General features: G+C 42.1%; 1 protein-coding gene and 2 long non-coding RNA genes across 36 annotated transcripts in view; 2 read left to right on the top strand and 1 right to left on the bottom strand.

Annotated features, from left to right (window-relative positions):
- CLASP1 (cytoplasmic linker associated protein 1) overlaps positions 1–12,187 on the bottom strand; it is a 275,809-nt gene extending 263,622 nt beyond the window's left edge. For 15 of the 34 annotated variants that reach the window (XM_086718362.1, XM_086718363.1, XM_086718357.1 and 12 more), the window contains exon 1: positions 11,664–12,186. The gene's annotated coding sequence lies outside the window, so the exon portion shown is untranslated. Of the gene's footprint in view, positions 1–11,575 lie in introns of all 34 variants that reach the window. The other 19 variants (XM_086718374.1, XM_086718380.1, XM_086718378.1 and 16 more) reach the window with 3 other exon arrangements.
- On the top strand, positions 10,957–14,883 carry LOC147578402 (uncharacterized). The gene is made up of 2 exons (XR_015255161.1): positions 10,957–11,324; positions 11,439–14,883. It is a non-coding gene; the product is annotated as an uncharacterized LOC147578402 (long non-coding RNA).
- Positions 14,884–15,030: 147 nt separating this feature from the next.
- LOC147578401 (uncharacterized) lies at positions 15,031–16,696 on the top strand. Its single transcript, XR_015255160.1, has 2 exons — positions 15,031–16,211; positions 16,253–16,696. It is a non-coding gene; the product is annotated as an uncharacterized LOC147578401 (long non-coding RNA).
- Positions 16,697–20,027: the final 3,331 nt, after the last annotated feature.

Here is a 20,027-nt window from a genome sequence, read left to right as displayed (position 1 = left end):
GTTACGGAAAACAGTCTGCATTATCTTCTTCTTACTCTCCCTGTAATAAACCGTTATTCCAACTAAGGGAGTTCAAGCTCTTTGTGAATCATTTCACTGGTTGACAATTACCTGAAAGCAAGTCAAATACTGGATTTGCTCTGACCTCTCATGTTGTTATGTTGCTTGAAATAGAAAATAAAAGAACAAAATAATTCCTTTTCTGTTTTCACTATTAATAATAAGGAACTGATAAAATAAACAGTGGAAGCCAGTATCTCATACATGAAAGTGTTTATATAACAAGATACTAAGAGTCAAAACCTAGTAGAAAACAAAACACCTAAGGCCAGCCTTCAAACTGAACCTTCCCTTCGCTGACATCTGGATGGTAGGTTACAAAATGGACTCTTACGGGAGGTCTGATCACTTAGCACAAGTAATATTAGACCCTAAAGAACACTAAAGAGTGTGATGGAAGGAAATCTGATAATACAAACCCAGAAAGATCAGATAATTCTGCACTAGTTAATTTTGGGGATTTCTAGGCAAAAGACCTTTTTAATGAGATTTAATATTTTTGTTAGAAAAATAATACACGCTATTGCACAAACTCCAAATAATTTTTTTAATTTTTTAAATTAAACATTTGTCAAAAATGCAAATCGAGGGGCACTCGGCTTTGGCTCAGTTGGTGGAGTGTCTGACTCTGACTCAGGTGATCACCTCACGGTTTGTGACTTCAAGTCCCACACCAGGGTCACTGCTGTCAGCTCAGAGCCTGCTTCAGATCCTCTGTCCCCCTCTCTCTCTGACACTCCCCGACTCGTGCTCTCTCTCTCAAAAATGAATACACATTTTTTAAAAACTGTAAATCAAAATGGCTCAATCTAAATAAATCAGCTAACCCTATAAAACTAGATATATAAAAATCACCCCTAAAAGGAGTAAAATTCCTGATACAAAACTTACCATAATCTTAAATAATGAGTTAAAATTTTTCCAGTCATCCATGAAATGAACTCTGTATTATGCAACCTAACTGAGGTTTATCAAAATATCTTATGTCACATACAAAAAAACTCCCAAGGAAGTTTCAAGGCTTAGATGCTATATCAATCCTCACATGTGAAAAAATTGCTTAAAAGGACCTGAATTAAAAACCTTGAAGAACCTTATAATATACTGATTATTGATCTTTCAAGAATTATCCACAATTGGGGGTCTGGGTGGCTTAGTCAGTTAAGCATCCAACTTCAGCTCAGGTCACCAACTCACAGTTCGTGAGTTCAAGTCCCGCGTCAGGCTCTGTGCTGGTGATGGAGAGCCTGCTTGGGATTCCCTCTCTCTCTCTGCTCCTCCCCTACACTTGCATGCTCGTTGTCTCTCAAAATAAATAAACTATAAAATTTAAAAAAAAAAAAGAATTTTCCACAATTACCTAACTGTACCCACAAAGATCTATATTCAGCTTCACAATTCAGCCAATAAAAAGTAAGGACATCACTTGCATCATTTGCCCAAAACTGGACACTAGAGTAATGGGGGTGGGGGGGACAAGAGAGAGGCGGACATGGGGAAACAAAAAAATATATAACATACACCCTACCCTGAAGGTCCTCACAATCTATTTTGAAACACAAACCACAAGCAACTATACAAGGGCATCTGGGTGACTCAGTTGGTTAAGTGTCCCAACTCTTGATTTCAGCTCAGGTCATGACCCCACACTTTCATGAGTTCAAGCCCCACATCAGGCTCTGCGCTGGAAGCACAAAACATGCTTGGGATTCTCTCTCTCTCTCTCTCTCTCTCTCTCTCTCCCCTTCTTTCTCTGTCCCTCCCCAACTTGTGCTGTCTCTATCTCAAAATAAAAAAATAAACTTTGAAAAAAGAAAGTAACTATACAAAATTAGGGGCGCCTGGGTGGCCTAGTCAGTTTAAGTGTCCAACTTTGGCTCAGGTCATGATCTCAGGGTTCGTGAATTCGAGCCCTATGTTGGGCTCTGTGCTGACAGGTCAGAGCCCAGACCCTGTTCTGTGTCTCCCTCTCTCCCTGCCCTTCCCCCCTCACACTGTGTCTCTCTCAAAAATAAATAAACATTAAAAAAATTTTTTGAAGTAACTATACAAAATTAAAAGGGAAGAAAGGGAACTCACATTTATTAAGTGTCTCTCACATGTCAAACAGCAAAGCTGTAACTCACACAAAATACACATGCATCCTGTTTCAAAGGAAGAAAACAGGGTAGGGGTATGGAGTAAGAATGAAGGAGGGTAGGGGCGCCTGGGTGGCGCAGTCGGTTAAGCGTCCGACTTCAGCCAGGTCACGATCTCACGGTCCGTGAGTTCGAGCCCCGCGTCGGGCTCTGGGCTGATGGCTCAGAGCCTGGAGCCTGTTTCCGATTCTGTGTCTCCCTCTCTCTCTGCCCCTCCCCCGTTCATGCTCTGTCTCTCTCTGTCCCAAAAATAAATAAACGTTGGAAAAAAAAAAAAAAATTTAAAAAAAAAGAATGAAGGAGGGTAGGCAGTGAAATCAAATACCTAAAGCAAAATATAAATGCCAGTGAATGACACAGAAAATGAGTAATTAAAACATTTACATCAGTCTTCAACAAATGTTACTCGGACAACTGGATATCCACATGCAAAACAACGAAGTTGGATCCCTACCTCACACCATATAAAAAAAATAATAATAACTTTAAATGTATTAACAGCCTGAATGTAAGAGCTAAAACTATAAAATTGTAAAAACATAGGAGTAAATCTTCACGACCTCAGATGATAATGGATTCTTAGCTATAACACCAAAAGCATAAGCAGCAAAAGAAACAGATTAGTTGGGTTCCATCAAAATTTAAAACTTTTGTGCATCAAAGAACATTATCAAGAAACGTAGGGGCACCTGGGTGGCTCATTCAGTTAAGCATCCAACTTCAGCTCAGGTCATGATTTCATGGTTCATGGGTTTGAGCCCTGCATCGGGCTCTGTGCTGACAATGTGGAGCCTGCTTGGGATTCTCTCTCTTCCACTCTCTCAAATCAATAAACATAAAAACAAACAACAACAAAAAAAAAGATATGGAGAAACTGGAACCCTTGTACATTGCCATTAGGGGTATAAATATACAGCCACTGTGGGAGAGTTCAACAATTCCTCAAAAAGCTAAACATAGAATTGCCACACAACCTAGTATTCTAGTCCTAGGTATATCCCCAAAAGAACTGAGAACAGAAACTCAAACAGAAATTTGTAAGACACTGCAGCATTATTGACAACAGTCAAAAAGTAGAAACAACTCAAGTTCTATCAACAGATGAGTGGATAAACAAATGTTACTATATACATACAATGGAATATTATTCACCAATTAGAAAGGAATAACATGAATGAACCTTGGAAACATTATGCTAAGTGAATAAGTCATAGGACAGATATTATGATTCCACTTACATGAATTATCTAGACTAGGCATGCCTAGAGTTATCTAGAATTATCTAGACTTGCCTAGTCTACTTAGACTGAAAGTAGATTCTAAATTATCAGAGACTGAGGAAGAGGGAGGAACAGGGATTTATGGCTCAATGGTTATAGGGTTTCTGTTTGGGGTGATGGAAAAGATTTGGAAGCTGACTCTGATGATGGTTGTACAATAGTGTGAATGTAACTAATGCCACTGAATTATAATCTTAAAAATGGTTAAAATGGCATATTTTATGCTATATATATTTTAACCACAATAAAAAATAAATTAAAAAGGTTTATATCATGTCTTTAGTGACCTGGATTGTCCAAGGGTAGATTTCAAATCGGGTAATGAAATCTAAAAGAGACTGTATATCACCTGATCTAACCCTCATGGAAATGCCAGTGCCAACCTGCATCTCTATGTCCTTCCTGACCAGTGAGGAGGCAACTCCAGATGCCACCAGACGCCGGGAGCAGACTTTCTCCCAAGACATCCCCACTGACCTTTCATGAATGAGGAATAGCCTGTGTGCAAAAAACAGAAATAAATGGAAAGGAAGCTGAAGAATCCGAGAACCGACTCTACCACTTTCCAGCTGCATGACTGTGGACAAATTATTCAACTTTTCTTTTTTTTTTTTTTAAATTTTTTTTTTTTAACGTTTATATTTATTTTTGAGACAGAGAGAGAGAGAGAGAGAGACGGAGCATGAACAGGGGAGGGGCAGAGAAAGAGGGAGACACAGAATCGGAAGCAGGCTCCAGGCTCCGAGCTGTCAGCCCAGAGCCTGACGCGGGGCTCAAACTCACAGACTGCAAGATCGTGACCTGAGCTGAAGTCGGACGCTTAACCGACTGAGCCACCCAGGCGCCCCATTATTCAACTTTTCGAGTAAGTTCCCCAGCTTCCTCTCATTATAAAATGAAGACAGCATCTGTCTTTAAATACTGCTGTAAGAAAGGGTGCCTGGGCGGCTCAGTTGCTTAAGTATCTGACTCCAGCTTAGGTCGGAATCTCACGGTTTGTGAGTCTGAGCACCTCATCAGGCTCTCCACTGTCAGTGCAGAGCCTGCTTCAGATCCTCTGTCCGCGCCACCCCCCACCTGTTCTCCCTCTCCCTCTCTCTCTCTCTCTCTCTCTCAAAACAAATAAATAAACATAAAAAATATTTTTTTTAATAAATGCTGCTTTAAAAAATGGCCAAAGCATACCTACAAGAAGTTGGGTGTTCAATCCATGGTGGCCATTGCCATTGGGATGCTAGGTCTACCTACCATCCTCGGGCCAACCAAAGCCATGTCCTCATGGCTTGGGTCTGGAAAGCTCTAGGACTTACCAGAACTGAAACAAAACACAGCCACCAGCACCACAAAGAGGCTTCAGAGAAGGAGCTGTTTTTATGCAGTTCAACTGCTCTTAGAAAGACTGGCTTATTGTTCCTAGAATGAACCCAGCTACTCTACGTTAGGAAGGACACTGCTACACAATTCATTCTCTCTATACAGCAGGCCTCTGTTAACATGTTTGAGCAACCCTTCATAACAGAGTCTGCCTCTACCCACAGGAAAGACACACTGTGGAGAAACCGAGCAAAAAATTAGCTGGAAGGTAGTCCCGAGGCAGCTCTCAAACTCTGGTGGCTTGAGAATCACTTGGGAAATCTGTTTAAAAAGCAGCTAACTCGCCCCCACCACCAGACATTCTGATTACTAAATATTTCAGGCAGGGCCCTTGAGCACGTGCACACACACACGCACACACACATACACACACAAACACACAAAATGCTTAAAGGTAGGCCATAAAAATGTAATAAGATTACATTGTGATGTCGACAAATAGACTATTCTGTCCCACAAAGCAAAGGCTGCATTTTCCTCCACATCGATCTGGAAATGCAATAGCTGTAGCCACACAGGACAGGAGTGAAAACCAAGCAAGTAAGACAGAGCACCTGCATGTAATGTCCAATACAAATTGCATACAGTTGGTTCATATAAAAGCCCATCATTATTCCTTGCTCTTTTTTAAAATAAATGAAAAATAATGTACGATTCCACGTCTCTCACTGTAACAACAACAAAAAAAAAAACATTTAAAATGTATTGCCAGAAGTTGGTAAAATTTCTGTGAAAGTGATACATTCTTAGGGTGCTGGGAAAATTATTAACTGGTACAACTTTGTGGTCAGCAATCAGGCAGTATGTATCAAAAGTCACCCAATAATCTCACTTCTTTGAATTTATCCTAAGGAAACAACACCAAAGAAGCAAACTATGTGCAAAAAGACAGTCACCATTACAGTATATGTAATTTAAAGAAAGGGGGTGAGCCTGGCTGGCTCAGTTAGAAGAGCACGCAACTCTTGATCTCAGGGCCATGAGTTCAAGCCCCAAGCTGGGTGTAGAGATTACTCAAATAAATAAATAAACTTTAAAATTTATATATGTATACATATATTTTATATACATATATATGTATATATATCTATACATATGTATATATACGTATATATACACACACACACATACACCTACTTGTCAAGGATCCCAGTTTACCAAAATTCGCCATGTCAACTCAAATATGACAAAGCTATTAAAAATTTAAATGATGCATAATATGTCATTACACAGAAAGTATTCACAAAACATGCAAAACCTAACATTACTTACTCAGAAGTACAAACATACAGACAGGGTGATACATTAAGAAATGATACCTTGTGTTAGGATGGTTTGATGTGGCTTTTCCCCTCTGGTCCCTCAAGTTTCTGTGCTATCGCTATATTATTATAATAAGACTATAAATAAATTTAACTGATTCCGCTTGGAAAGTTAATAGGGTAACACTTACAGAGACAGGTGCAAAGTGGATTCGGCTATCCTGAAGAAACATAAACTCACCCAAATGTGCCAGAGTAAAAGACATCTACAAGGCCAGTTCTGGATGTTTTTCACAAAACAATCAATCTTCCCAGATACATGTTAACTATTAAACCTTGAATTTACATTTTTTTAACAGCAAGTATAAACACACTAAAACACAGGAGGAAACCTGGTTTGGCAGCTTATTGACATGGCAAAGAGATCAGAGGATTTCATGAACCATAACTTCAGTAAGTCAACAAAATTATGTAGCTAAGAGGCAGCTGACAAGAAAAGAACACTTAAGTTTGGAAACAGAAGGTCCTGCTCTCTTCCCAGCTCTATCTCGGACTGGGATTTAACCTGCAGGTCTTAGTTTCTCATTTGTAAATTGAGAGGATAGCAACATTATCTTCCCCGTCTACCTAACAGGATTCTGAAGGGAGCAAAGAAGATTATGAATGCAAAAGTGATTTAAAAATCGAGGGGTTTTTCCCTTAAATCTGGCTATTATTTATTATTATGAAGACACTCACATACACGTAGCTACCAAAACAGGCAACACTGTTTAGGATACATTTCACACTGATAAGTGGATACGCCTCCTAGGGGGCCTGAGGTCTGGGGCCAAGCCTTTCCCTTATCTGCATTGTTTGTATCTGTCAGGAGCATCTACTCATCTATTACTTGGGGGATTTTTTTAATTTGTAAGAGCAAACGCAATCACTGACAAAATTAACATAAAACGCAAGGTTTTCATTAGGGTTTTGTTTTAAAGACTCACCAGGGACTGTTAGAACTGTGTCTACCCAGGCCTCGTAGGCTTAACTGACCAAAAATCTCTGGGTAGATGGGGAATAAATAAGGTCAGACCATTTGTATTTTAACAAGCTCCTCAAATGACTCTGGTGACTTGATTATTGCTATGTATGCTGCCTTGTCATTAATATTATCAACTCCTACCACAAATACATAGTGGGAATATCATGTATATAGCCACTTACTATATGCCAATCACTATTCTCAGCACTTGACATATCTCATTTAATCCTTACAACCCTGTAAGTAGATATTACTTTTAACACTGCCTTCCCTTCCCCTCACATTTGTTTTATAGGTGAATTCATTAAAACATGAAGAGATGATTTAATGGGCCCACGGCCCAAAGTCATAGGGCTAGCAAGTGGCATAGTCAGAATGTACAACAAAGTCTGAACCCTTGATACAGTTCCTAACCTAAGACAACAGCTGTATGCTCTGGTCAGGTCACAGCAAGTTGTTTCATTTCAGACACTGCATTTAAAGGACACTAATGGGGGTGCCCCGGTGGCTCAGTCGGTTAGCCGATGGACTCTTGATTTCAGCTCAGGTCATGATCTGGAGGTTTGTGAGATGGAACCCTGCCTTGGGCTCTGCGCTGACAGGGCAGAAATGCTTGGGATTCTCTCTCTTTCTCTCTCCTTCTCTGTCTTGTCCCTCCCCGCTCACTTCTCACACTCACACTTCTCTCTCAAAATAAATAAATAAACTTTAGAAAGAAAGAAAGAACACTAACAAAACAGAATTGCCTAAAGAAAGATGGGGAAATCTGATTAAACCATGAGAGAACAGGGCACCTGGCTGGCTCAGTCTGTAGAGCATGAGACTCTTGATCTAGGGGTTGTGAGTTCCAGACCCATACTGGGTGTAGAGATACTTTAAAAAAATAAAACCTTGAAAGAAAAAAAAAATAAAAACAACACAGGAGGGGACAAAGGATCTAGGGCAGGGTTATTTATTTACTTACTTACAGCCTAAGCAGCATCAACGTGTAACATTTTGTCTGTCTCCCTTATTAGACTGTGAGCATTTGAAATGTGGGGACCACGCAGTCTTTTCAACTGTACCCCGTGGTACCGAGCTAAAGACAGGGTTTAATACATTAATTCATCAATAAATCTAGAGAAGGCTTGATGACTGTCCTAGGAAATGAAAAGCTATTACATGTATTACATGGAGAAGAAACAGACTTAATACATGTTGCTTCAGGGTTATGCCCAAGAAAAACAGGCAACAGGGAAGGGGCAGATTCTGGAGCGGTCTCAACTAGCTTTCTAGCAACCAAGACCCGTCCAGGAACAGAAAAGCAGATTTGCAGTGTAAGACTGAGGACCAGAATACAGTAGACAAAAGATAGGAGAATGGTCAATGGAGCCTCTAAGAACTCTGCCCAAACTCAGATTCTACTATTCTATCTTTCATATTTCATACATTAACCATGACTAGCTACACAAGTCCCTAGTTACACAAGTCCTGGTAGTTAAGTACAGAGGATACCACAGTGTTCTACAAACTCCCAGGGCCCTCAAGGATCTAGAGGAGACTAAAAGCAGAGGCATGAATCTTCCAAAGAGGAAGGTAGTGGAGAAAACAGGAATCAGCAAGGAGTGAGGAGATTTCCAGGCAGGAAACAAGAGGGAAGTCAACACAGGCATTATGAAAGAAAGGCCTCATCTGAGCCACAACTTTAGGGACCCATGTGGGGAGGTGGATTGGGGCTGCCACAACAATCTGGGGAAGAAAAGCATTCAGTATGGCAGTAATGGTCTGAGCACAGAGTAGGCAGGAAAGCCCTGGGGCAATGAAGACCTACCAGAAATAGTAAACTCCGGAGCTTAAAAAGAAAAGGCCTTTAGAGGTCATTTAGTCAAACACACACACATTTTATGGATGTTGCCCTGATCGCACTGGGTTAAGAAAAATTCATTTACAGGGTGCCTGGGTGGCTCAGTTGGTTGAGCATCCGACTTCTACTCAGGTCATGATCTCACAGGTTGTGGGATCCAGCCCCACATCGGGCTCTGTGCTGACAGCCCACAGCCTGGAAGCCCGCTTTGGATTCTTTGTCTCTCTCTCTCTCTGCCCCTTCCCTGCTCGTGCTCTGTCTCACTTTGCCTCTCAAAAGTAATAAATAAACATTAAAAAAAAAAAAAGGTTCATTTACTTTCTTCTATTACATTTTACAAACCAAAAACTCTATCATCAATGACTTGTTCTTTGCTTAGTTTTGTGTTGGGTTTTTTGTTTTTTTTTAAGACTAACAGATCCTTCTCTTATTTTTTAGGAAATCTTTTAGATGATTCTGTTTTTCTTGCAGTTGTTAAAACTGCCAGTTTTAATAACTCAGCTCTAATATTTACAATCCCTTAAATGGTCATAATATTTGCTAATAGTACTAAATTAAAAGTATACTCTAAGAACTATGATTTTATAAATAGAGGATTGTTAAGAAGAAACGGAATCTCAAAGATAAATTTAAGTCTCAGATCCAAGAAACTATCTCTCACTCAACTTATAAATTGTGAGACTGAGCCACTCAAGAAAATAGAGTTAACAGACTACTGAAGCAAAAAAATCTAAATCCAAACCAATGAACGAAACCTAACACATATGAACAATAAACCTAACGTTCTTCTGGCCAATCATTTCTCAACATCCCTGTCAAACTATTTTAAGGATCTGAAATCTTGCTCTATAAAAAGTAAGTTCCCATCATCCAAACTACACTTAAGAGATTCTATCACAGTGGTTACTGAAGCATAAACACCAAGCTTCAGATTTTTGCTTCCCATTAGCACAAAAAATGCTTGCCTCTTTTACATAAGGTTGAGTCTGTGGCCAAAATCCTGACTTACAGGGAGATCCAGGTTTTCAGTTCCAACACTAATTTAAGGTGTAAGGTTAGCAAAGGCCTTTTCTCTATTTACCACTTAGATTGTAACATGGAGATACAATATTTGACACCTCCACCACCAACTGCCACTTCAAAGGATTTCTGACTTTGGTTACTTTAGTCTAGAAGATATAAAGCTAGGGTTGAAAGCTCTTCGGTAAAAATTAAAACTTAAAATTCAAAAATAGTGCTGCACGTTAGCTGATAAACTATAAATTACAAAAACAGATTTTTAAAAAAAGGTGCAATTGCACGATTTTACAAAAATGAGTAAGTCAGCGGCTCACAAAAATTTAAATCTTTCTTAGCAAATGGAGAAGATACATAATATTCAGTAACTCTGGGACATTGTGGTTTTGTTTTTATCTATAAGGTCTCTGCATCAATGTTACTATTCTCCCAACTCCCTTTGAGTAAAAGGAGCCCACTGTCCAGGATCCCTCTTACCAAGAGTTCAGTAAATGTCACAAATAATAATAGAAATAAAAGCAACAATCTCTAAAGCTAGAATTTATACCGGACTGTGGCACCAGAATAGGGGACAAGGCACATGGCAGCCTGCAACTATTTCTCCCTTCTGACTCTTCTGCATCACTGCCTCCCAAAGGAATTGAGAATCCGAATCTCTCACTGCCACATCTACAAATTAAAGTATCACGATTAAAGAGCTCGCAGGTTCTACGAACGGTCACTATTTAATCATCGAACCCCGCAAGAGAAATTCATCCAGATGCAACAAAACATGCTTCAAGGATCTACCTAGTTTTTTTTTTTTAATCTTAGAAATAAACACAACTATTTTAATAACATTATGTAATAAGTTAGACCCTGGAAAACCCCATATTCATCTGAGCGGCTCGAAAAATGGAAAGCAAAATTCGATTAGCTCCATTGTACCCAACCAGGCTAACGTGCACTCCTCTTCGTCAGAGCGGCTCTGCCAATACCAAAGAACAACAAAGGCAAGTTGAGGAGGCTGCACAAGGCTTAACTCAGCACTTGTCCGCTTTCCCAGCTTCGGAAAGAAGCTCTCTGCGGGCCTCAGGGACCAAGGGACCCTCTGCATCCCGCCCGGTCCCCGGCTCGGCTCGGCGCCGCTCGCTCAGCTTTTGTCTAGCCCGGCTGGGAGCCCCGGCCGCCCGCCTCCCCGGCACCCCTTCCCTCTGGATCTTTCTCCACACCCATCACTCGCCGATGACTAGTTGTTATGGGTTTCTCTCCCTCGCCCCCTCCCCTCGCAATCCCGGGCTCTTTTCAAACGCGACTGGCTGTTCGCTGGCTTCTCCCACCGGGCCGGTAAGACTCGGGTCAGGAAGGGGGCCCGGGGTGGGGTCTGGGAGAGGAAAAGAGAGAGGGGCACACAAAGCCGGGCTGACCCCACGGTCGCCCCCTCCTCCCTCTGCAAAGCAGCCTGGGATCAGCGACCTACCGGTGGGATAAACAACCCACCCTCCCATCCCGCTCCCCGCCCGGCTCCCACCTAAGGGCCGCCCCCTCCCCCCAAAGTGCACCCAAGAGCCGATGACAGCGCTGGACATCGCCCTCACCCGGACCCGGCGTCTGCTACCGCAAGGCGAAGGGGCAAGGGCCTCGGAGGGCTGGATCTAAATCTCCTCTCCCCAACCGGGTACTTACAGCCGTATTATTCGCTACTGTTGCCGCTGCGGACCAGACAGCCGCCGCCTTCTCCTCCACCCCAATGAGGTTAAGCGCTTGGTGCGGGGATTAAAAAAAAAAAAAAAAAAAAATAGAAGCCGAGAGCGCCTGCGCAGTGCAGTCTCCCTTTTACCGCCACCGACCCGGCTGGACCATAGAGAATGTAAACCGAGACCAGAGAGGCGGCTGCTCTCTATGGTAACGCCCCGCGCAGGCGCCAGCCGGCCTGTACTGGGCTTCTGGAGCTGCAAGTCCCAGGAGCTTTCGCCTCCTCCGAGAACGTCAGTTGACCCCGATAGGGACCCGTAGAATAAAGGTTCTTTAAGGGAAGGACGGCGAAGGTGCTGCGAAATTGCGGCGAAACTCAGGCTAGGCCAGGAGGGTCGGATGCAGTGGCCACGGCGACAGGGCACCACAAAGCAGGGAGTGTAGTGAATAGAGCTGAGGGGGGAGTCGCGAAAGCCTGGATAAAAGTCATCTGGCCGGGACTTCCTGCCGTCGGGGTCTAATACCTGAAGGAAACGAGCTTTCACTTCTGGGTTACGCGCGTCCCGCCCGACCGTCGGGCGACTCAGATGAAGGAAATTGTGCCCTGTGACTTTCCGTACCCGGGCTTGCGTTGGTTCCCCCTTCCCTTTTCGACAGGGCGCGGACACTTGAGCCGGAAGCACAACTTTTTAACGGTTCTCTGGCGTTCTTGAAGCGAAATCGGCCCGGTTGAGGCCTCGGAGACTCGAGACGGCCAGCCACAACCCCTTTTTTACGTGAGCGCCTGAACAAATAACGCTGCCTCTGGCCTCCCTCTCGCGTGACTTTCGGCTGACACGTGAGAAAGTGTTTCGGAGGGTACAAAGCTGTGCAAATGATAGGGCTGCCATTAAGGATCCTGCAGGACCCAGTTTTGCGGCGTCGAACCCCTATGTTCGCAGGTAATTTGACACTGAGAGCTTGTGTGTGAAATTAACACACTGCCTCAACGAGATCACCCCGTGGGAGTGGGAGTTGACTTCCCTCCCCTCTCGATGTCCAGTGCGTTGAGTTTTCACCGGGAGCTCTTGAATGCCGAGCTCCGCGGTGGTGGAGTGTTCTGTGTTAGAAGACGGGTGCGGGAGAACGGTGAGGTAACGCCCCTGATGCTCAGGGCTTAAATGTTAAGGGTCGGCGAGACTAAGCGGAAACAAAGGCACGTGTTCGCTCCTGTGTGCAGTGCGGGAAAGAAGAAGGACCGTGGTCTGAAGGTGTAAGTAAGGATATCTGGAGGATGTGACTCCTGGTTGCATCTAGAAGAACTAGCATCTTTGGGGGCGAAAGCACCACCCAAATGGATGGGTGTTGATGAAAACATTCCGGAGAGGAAACTCCTTGGAGCGAAGGCTGAAAAGGGAGTGTTTTACTGGGAGTACAATGAAGGCAGCAGTCTAACTGAAAGGCGGTAGTGGGGGATACAGGGGAAGAGTGGAAAGTAAGGTTTGAAAAATAGGATTGGGGGGGGGGGGGCGCCTGGGTGGCTCAGTCGGTTAAGCGTCCGACTTCGGCTCAGGTCGCGGTCGGTGAGTTCGAGCCCCGCGTCAGGCTCTGGGCTGATAGCTCAGAGCCTGGAGCCTGCTTCCGATTCTGTGTCTCCCTCTCTCTCTGCCCCTCCCCCGTTCATGCTCTGTCTCTCTCTGTCTCAAAAATAAATAAACGTTAAAAAAATTAAAAAATAGGATGGGGAATTTTTTTTAACTTTTAATTATGGGAAGATACACATAACAAAATTTACCGTTTTAACCACTCTTAAACTGCGCAGATCAGTGACGTACCATTGCATTGCTGTACAACCATCTCCAGAACTCCTTTCATCTTATAAAACTGGAATTCTGTACCTTTTAAACAGCTCCTCAATCCCCACTCCCCCAAGTCCTGGCAACCACCAGTCTACCATATGTCTCTGAACTTGACCCCTCAAATACCTCATATAAGTGGAATCATACAGTAATTGTCTCTTTGTGACTGGCTTATTTCACTCAGCATAAATGTCAAGGCGCTTCCATGTTGTAGCATGTGTCAGAATTTCCTTCCTTTTTAAGGCTGAATTCTGTTCCATTGTATATACCAGGATGGATACTTGGGTTACCAACATCTTTTGATTGTGGCGAAGAATGCTGCTGTGAACGTGGGTGTGCAAATATCTCTGAGACCCTGCTTTCAGTAAGATGGGGAAGACTTACAAACTAAGTAGAGAAAGCCATCAAAAAGAACTGTTTTAGAAAGTGACCCTGGCGGTAGAAGCTCAATACATACCCTATTTATGCAGAGCATTTACGGAGATCTCCCAGGCATTGTCCTACTTTATGTAAAGTATTGGTATGCCATTGAATCCATCAAAATAAACATGACCTGATGGTTATTCACCACATTTGCCAGTGAGAAAATCAAGGCTCTGGGTTACAAATGGGCTGTGGAAAGACTCACCAACCACACATACACACAAATGATTAGGAAACAAAATTCCCATGGGAGCTGGGCACCCTTGGGCACTGACTACTCACTGATTTGGACATGGGAATAAAAGAAAACAATTCAGTTGTTAAGAAGAAAGAACAGGGTGACATCAAGAACTATCGCTCAAATTACTCGTATGTGTAAGGGCTTAACACAGCAAAACTGCATCATCCAAGGTCCCTAAAAGAACTCAGAGGTTTGACTCCAGGTATGTTCGTGGCCTTTAAAAAAAAAAAAAAAAAAAAAAAAATCCCAGGTAAGTATATCTTTGCATGTACTGGAGAAATTAATAAGACCTATCATGTCCTACTCAACATTTCATCTTTCATTTTACATTCTCAGAAATCCTATGGATCATTCAAAGCAATGATCTATTTGGCAGCTGAGGAAATTAATGGCCAGAAGGGAAAAATGATTTGCCCTATGCCACCTGGCTGCTTAGTACCAAGGCTGCAACTAAAATGTGAACGTTTCTGCTTTGATCACCCTTGCAGAGATAGATAGCATAGTCTTGAGTGAGTGGATAGTGTTTCTATTCAATCAGTCTCACCTTCCTCAGAGATTCATACCCAAACTTAAGAAGCTAGCGCCAGTTAAACAATGAAGCAGAGAATATAAGTGCATTTTAAGTAGCATTCATACACTCAAAAATACTGGGTACCAACTATGTGCCAAACACTTAGCAAAGCAGGGGGAAAGAATCCCTGTACTTAGATAGAAAATAAAGTAGTAAGTAAAATATAAACTATGTCAGGTATGGTAAGTATTATGGGGGGAAAAATGAAGCAGTAAAGGAGAAATAATGAGTGCTAAGGAAGGGAAAGAGATTTCTTTTTAAATAGGCCGGGGCAGGGGGGGGGGGGGGCGGAGAGGCACTAAGAAACCAACTCTAAGCACTGATCTGAAGGAGGAAGGGAGCAAGAAATGTCCTTTATCTGGGAGAACATTCCAGGTAGTAAGAACGGCAAGTGCAGAAATTCTGAGCCTACAGAAAGATGTCTACTACATTCTAAGCAGAAAGGAGGTCAGAGTGAAAGAAGAGTGTGGGAGGGGAAAAGTAGGAAATGAGGTCAAAGGTGACAGGATGCCAAATTGTGTAGGGATTTACAGGGTATTGTAAGAATTTGGGCTTTTACTGAGAGGGAAAACCATTGAAAGATTTTGAGAAGTAAATGACTAATATTTTTAAAGAATCCCTTTAGCTTCAATTTTGAGAATATTCTGTTGGGGAGTAAGGGAGTTTTGAGAATAGATTATAGGGAAGCGAGAGGGACAATTTAGAAGGCCATTGCAATTCTGCAAATGAGAGACAATGGTGGCTTGGGAAAAGTGCAAGCAGTAGATTGATGAGGTGTCTGGATATAATCAGACAGGATGGCACCCAGGATTTGAGTTGATTGATACAGGGTATAAGCAAAAGGAATTAGGGGACTCCAAGATTTTTGGACTGCGCGATTTAAAGAATAGAGTTGTCATTTACTGAAATGGCAAAGCCTGGGACGGGCAGGTTGGGAATTGAAAGCGCTGCGAAATTCAGGATGGGAGACGTTAAGTTTGAAATGCTTATTACCATATGAAAATATCAAGGCAGATATTTGGGTCTGGAGTTGAGAAGAAAAGTCTAGGCTGGATTTGGGAGACCCTAGCATGTAGAGAGTTTTAAAAGCCATGAGATCATCTAGACAAAAAGTGTAGACAAAAATTTGTAAGAGTTATCTAAAGACTGAGCCCCGACGCATTCCATTCTAGCATTTAGGGAGTGAGACAGTAATGAAACTAGCAAAGGAGACAGAAAGGGCAGCCACTGAAATAAGGGGAAACCAAGAAAGTAAACTGGGAAGAGCAACCAAGTCAATTGCTAATGGGCTAGAATTGACTGTTGGCCACAATATTGGAATGGTGAGGATGGAAGCCTGATTGGAACGGGTTCAAAAAAGAATGGTGGGAACAGAACTGGAAAGAAGGGGGAGAGATCATTTGGAGGAGGAGTTTGATTGTAAGGGTAGGGAAGCAGAAAAGGGGAGTGATACTTTTAAGGGACAGGTGGGCCAGCAGAAAAGGGGAGTGATACTTTTAAGGGACAGGTGGGCCAAAAGAACTTATTATTTCATCCAAAATATTTTAGTATTCCTAGAAGATAAGATTCTTTTTAATTTTTTTTAAATGTTTATTTCAAGAGAGCGCATGAGCAGGAGAGGGACAGAGAGAGGAGAGATTCCCAAGCAGCCTTTGCACTCAGTGCACAGCCAAATGTGGGGCCTGACCTCACCAACCTTGAGAGCATAACCTGAGGTGAAATCAAGAGTTGGGACACTCCAGGGATGCCTGGGTGCCTCAGTTGGTTAAGCAGCGAACTTCTGCTCAAATTGTGATCTTGCAGCTGGTAGTTTCAAGCCCCATGTTGGGCTCTGGGCTGACAGTTCAGAGCCTGGAATCGGCTTTGGATTGTGTCTCCCTCTGCCCTTCCCCCACTCGTTGTCTCCCTCTCCCTCCCTCTCTCTCTCTCTCTCTCTCTCTCTCTCTCTCTCTGTCTCTGTCAAAAATAAATAAACATTAAAAAAAGTAAAAAGAGTTGGACACAACCGACTGAGCCACCCAGGTGCCCCAGGATTCTTTTAAATATAACCTTTCTGTTGTTAGCACAGAGCCTGCTTCAGATTCTCTGTTCCCCTCCTCTCTCTCTGCCCCTCGCCAGCTTGTGCTCTCTCTCTGTCTCAAAAATAACTAACATTAAATTTTTTAAAAATATAACCTCAATACCACCATCACACCTAAAAATTTAATAATACCTAGTCTCATGATCTACCTGGTCAATCTTCAGACTTCCCGAATTGCCTCATATTTTTTTTTTGCTATAAGGTTTATTGAGATATAATTCATGTACTATATAATTCATCCACTTAAAGTGTATAATTCTAGGGCACCCTGGGTGGCTCAGTCGGTTAAGCATCCAACTTCAGCTCAGGTCGTGATCTCACAGTTCATGGGTTCCAGTCCCATATCAGGCTCTGTGCTGACAGCTCAGAGCCTGGAGCCTGCTTCAGTTTCTGTGTCTCCCTCTCTCTCTGCCCCTCCCTCACTTGCATTCTGTCTCAAAAATAAACTAAAAAATTTTTTACATGTAGCTTTCCAGTTGTCCCGCCATCATTTGTTGAAAAACCTATTCTTTCTCCATTGCCCTGCCTGGGCACCCTTGTCCAAAACCAATGGACTATAAATATATGGGTTTATTTTTGGATTCTAAATCTATTTTCCATCAATGTATACATCTATTTTTATGCCAGTACACACTGTTTCAATTACTATAGCGTTGTAGTTCATGAAATTGGTCAATGTGAGTCCTCCAACTTTGTTTTTCTTTTCCAGTTGTTTTGGCTATTTAGAACTCTTTGAAATTCCATATGAATTTTCCAATCAGTTTGTCCATTTCTGCAAAAAAAAAAAATTCGGTTGTGATTTTGGTAGGAATTTACTGAATCTGTAACAACAATCAATTTGAAGATTGTTGCCATCTTAATAATATGAAGTCTTTTGGTTCAAGACCATAGAATGCCTTTCCATTCATTTAGATCATCTTTAATTGCTTTCAACAATGTTTTGTAATTTTCCTAGTATAAGTTTTACGTTTCGTTTATTAAATCTATTCCTATATATTTTCTTTTTGATGTAATTATAAATGGAATTATTTGTTTCATTTTCAGATTATTCATTGCAAGTGTATAGATATACAATTAATTTTTGTATATTGATCTTGTATCTTGCAACCTTGCCAAAGTCATTGATCGTTAGTGAATTCCTGAGCATTTTCTGTTTACAAAATCATGTCATCTGCAAATAGAGATTGTTTTTCCTTCTTCCTTTCCAGTCTGCATCCCTTTTATTTCATTTTCTTGACTGATTTTTTTCCAGCTAGAACCTCTAATACAATGTTGAAAAGAAGTGGTGAGAGTGGACATCCTTGTCCCTGATCTTAGGGGGAAAGCATTCAGTTTTTTACCATTAAATATGATGTTAGCTGTGCGTTTTTCACATATGGTCCTTTTTTTTTTCTTTCTTTTTTTTTTTTTTTTAAAGTGTATTTGTTTTTGAGAGAGAGAGAGCATGTGCGAGGCAGAGGAGGGGCAGAGAGAGGGAGATAAATCTTTGCCATGCTGTCAGCAAAGAGCCTGATGCGGGGCTTGAACTCATGAACCACAAGATCATGACCTGAGCCAAAGTCAGATGCTTAACCGACTGAGCCACAGAGGCACCCCAACATCCATTCTTTCTTAAACGTCTTGTAGAATTCACCAGTGAAGCCATCTGGGCCTTGGATTTTCTTTGTGGGTAGTTTTGTTTTATTTTGCTTTGTTCTTTTATTACTAATCTCTTGTTATAGATCCGTTCAGGTTTTCTGTTTCTTTTTTTTGTAAGATAATTTATTGTCAAATTGGGTTCCATACAACACCCAGTGCTCATCCCAACAAGTGCCCTCCTCAATGCCCATCACCCACTTTCCCCTCTCCCCCACCCCCCCATCCACCCTCAGTTTGTTCTCAGTATATGTGCTGCCAAAGCGAGCACTCTGTTTGTTCTCAGTATCCAAGAGTCTTATGGTTTGCCTCCCTCCCTCTCTGTAACTTTTTTTTTTCCCTTCCCCTCCCCCATGGTCTTCTGTTAAGTTTCTCAGGATCCACATATGAGTGAAAACATATGGTATCTGTCTTTCTGACTTATTTCACTTAGCATAATACCCTCCAATTCCATCCACGTTGCTGCAATTGGCCAGATTTCATTCTTTCTTATTGCCAAGTAGTATTCCATTGTATATATAAACCACATCTTTATCCATTCGTCAGTTGATGGACATTTAGGCTCTTTGCATAATTTGGCTATTGTTGAAAGCGCTGCTCTAAACATTGGGGTACACTTGCCCCTATGCATCAGCACTCCTGTATCCCTTGAGTAAATTCCTAGCAGTGCTATTGCCGGGTCATAGGGTAGTTCTGTTTTTAATATCTTGGGGAACCTCCGCACTATTTTCCATAGCAGCTGCACCAGTTTGCATTCCCACCAACAGGGCAAGAGAGTTCCTTTCTGTTTCTTCTTGAGTCAGTTTCAGTACTTTGTGTCTTTCTTTTTTAAAAAAAATTTTTTTTTCAACGTTTATTTATTTTTGGGACAGAGAGAGACAGAGCATGAACGGGGGAGGGGCAGAGAGAGAGGGAGACACAGAATCGGAAACAGGCTCCAGGCTCTGAGCCATCAGCCCAGAGCCCGACGCGGGGCTCGAACTCACGGACCGCGAGATCGTGACCTGGCTGAAGTCGGACGCTTAACCGACTGCGCCACCCAGGCGCCCCACTTTGTGTCTTTCTATGAATGAATCCACTTCATTTAAGTTGTCTAATTTGTTGGCATTCGGTTGTTCAGACTGTTACGATCTTTTTTTATTTCTGTAAGTTTGGTATTAATGTACCTGTCTTATAATTATTTTATTACAGTTTGTGCATATCAGGATCCAAATACCAATACATGTCATTTAAGTTATTTTTCTCTTAGGTCTCTTTAGATCCCCCCCACCCCATCTCATTTTTCCTTGATACTTATTAATTACAGAAACCTAGTTATTTACCTTACGTATTTCCCACATTCTAGATTTTCCTGATTGTGTTCCTGGGAGTCTCTAACATGCTCTTCTACCCCCTAGATGCTTGATAGTGCTGTATGCCTTATTCTGATTCAAGTTTGAGTTTTTTGGCACAACTCCCTCATGCATCCATCAGAAGGCACCTAATTTCTCTTTGTCTCTCTTTGTGAAGTTGGCAGTAATTAATGACCGTTGCCTAAGTTCCTTGTTACAATTGAATAGTTCAACTG

This window comes from Puma concolor, chromosome C1, assembly GCF_028749965.1.
Source record: "Puma concolor isolate L17-30 chromosome C1, mPumCon1.1.hap2, whole genome shotgun sequence".
Lineage (NCBI taxonomy): Eukaryota > Metazoa > Chordata > Mammalia > Carnivora > Felidae > Puma > Puma concolor.
This window is presented reverse-complemented; position numbering and strand designations above follow the sequence as displayed.